This window comes from Scyliorhinus torazame, chromosome 24 (assembly GCF_047496885.1).
Source record: "Scyliorhinus torazame isolate Kashiwa2021f chromosome 24, sScyTor2.1, whole genome shotgun sequence".
In the NCBI taxonomy this organism is placed as follows: domain Eukaryota; kingdom Metazoa; phylum Chordata; class Chondrichthyes; order Carcharhiniformes; family Scyliorhinidae; genus Scyliorhinus; species Scyliorhinus torazame.
In genome coordinates, this window is record NC_092730.1 from 36,285,505 (window position 1) to 36,287,785 (window position 2,281).

Consider the following 2,281-nt stretch of genomic DNA (forward strand, 5'->3'; position numbering starts at 1 on the left):
CCTTCCTGATATACAGTCGGCCAATAGGCCTGCTTCCGAAACTGATCTCCCGAAACTAACAGCTGACCTGCAAGGTCTGGAAGTTGTTAAGCAGTACTTACCTCACCCACGCCGCGACCTTTTAAACTCTCCGCTCTGACTCGCAGCTCCCGCGCTTTTTCAAACTCCCGCGCTGTTTCCAAGGTCCCGGCTCTCTCTCTCTCCCGAACAGCTGACCTGCAAGGTAAGGAAGTGGTTAAGCAGTCCACGTTGGGCCGAATGGCCTCCTTCTGCGCTGGATATTCTACGATTCTATGATCCAAGGATGTTGATGCGGTGGAGACCTTCTGCCACACTGCCCACTGCTGACACCATGTAGAAATGCTGGTCTCTCAATGACTGGCGACCAAAGAGTTGGAACAAAAATAACTGATTTAATAGTTGAGCAGCGGCTCCTGGCTTGTGCTCTGACCGCGATCCGGGGAACTGCCGGAATCCCGACACGTGATCATGTTAGTTGCGTCATCACCGTGACCTTTCGGTCTGCACAGGTCTCCCTCTGTAATTTCTTGATTCATCATTTTAATTTTCTTCCAGACTCGGAAGTGTAGTGCTGCTGCATTTGAATTTCTAATATATTTCCAATGTAACTGATGTTGTTCCACAAACTATTTAATCAGTGGAATTGTGCGTTTAGGGAGCTGAGGTTTTCGAGTCTCTCAAGGATTCTCTCCAAATCCAAAGGTCATTTCCCACGAAGATTCAACCCCTCCTCACATAAACCCCGGGGCCCCGTTGATCGTTTGAATGCAATAACTTCCTGGAGTTATTCCAGGCTGGTTTTAGAATGTATTCTATCGACCAAATTACTAATGAATGGCACACTGGACACAGCTGCGATGGCCAAGTGGTTAAGGCGTTGGGATTGAAATCCAATGGGCGTTCCCCGCGCAGGTTCGAGTTTTGTTCGCAGCGACTGTGATTCGAAATGTTTGTTCAACTCGGCGGACAAGCCGCTGACTCCGGAATGAATCGGAATTCTGATTGGCTGCAAATAAACGGTTGGAACCTTCATCGAGTTCAGTCCGATATTTAACATTTTGGGGGGGAAACTGAACGAAATATAAAGATGGAAACGTGGTTTGCTTTCATTCAGCTGCATGTATATCTCTGTAAAAAGATCGTGGCAGAAATAGAACATATTTTACCTCTCTATCTGTTTCGTTGTTTCTTTCTCTCTCCCTCACTCATTGTTTTTGTGCTTCTCCGGGGACTGATTGGATACACAGTGAAACTCAGCCCCATCTCATCCCAACTCTTTTGGACAAACACGTCCTGGTGATGGACGGTCCTGAATCAGTGGAAGAATCGACAAACTATTCCATTCTTGGCTCTGTGAGAAGTTCCATTCCTGGTTGTGAGGTGGCTCTGAGATAAAGGGATCGAGAGAGAACGAGGTGACTGCAGTCTGACTCTTACTCTGAAAACCAGTTAGTGCGCCCTTGTACAAAGTGGATGTGTCTGAGAACAGGAGGAAAGCAGATCATGGGCCTGTGATTGATTTTATTGAGCCGGACCTAGAAAAGTGAAGCAGACTTTTAACCAGTCAGCGCCTGTGTGTGAGCTGGGAAGGAATTACGGCTGACATTGAGACAGTTCAGAGTGAATTGTTACAGCAAATCAAATCTTCAAGAGGTGTTGGTATATTGTTTTCAGAGAAAATGTCATAATTTCTTAAAAGATCAGTTGCGCGTGTTTTTGTTTTGTTCGGTAATTTGGGGAATCTATTTGCAGCGGGTGCAGTTGGTCAATATCTGTGCCTCTTGCTTGTCCAGCTCCCCAGGCAGCAGCAGCTCCATTCCAATCCAGATGTGTGGGCAGAAACGGCAAACCCACATTATTGTATTCCCGAGGAGGTTAGAACCCTGCTCGGAGCGGCTCTGCTCCGGAATATTTACTCAGCTCCATAAACAAACCACTGACCACACAAAAGACCGGTGCTCCCTTTGACTCTGATTGATGGTTTTCACCCAATTTGGCTGTTTGGGGAATGAAAGCAAAAATTTATAGGGTCTGGTAATCAGCATTTTTTAATAAACTACACTAAACGTATAAAACAATACTTTATAAAGGATATTTAACCAATATTAATCAATGTTGGTATATTGTTTTCAGAGAAAATGTCATAATTTCTTAAAAGATCAGTTGCGCGTGTTTTTGTTTTGTTCGTTAATTTGGGGAATCTGTTTGCAGCGGGTGCAGTTTGGAAGGAAAAGCCCATCCCATCAGGGCAGGAAATGTT

General features: G+C 45.3%; 1 non-coding gene across 1 annotated transcript; it reads left to right on the forward strand.

Annotated features, from left to right (window-relative positions):
• The first annotated feature begins 872 nt into the window (after nt 1-872).
• Nucleotides 873-954, forward strand: trnas-uga (transfer RNA serine (anticodon UGA)). The gene has a single exon. It is a non-coding gene; the product is annotated as a tRNA-Ser (tRNA).
• Nucleotides 955-2,281: the final 1,327 nt, after the last annotated feature.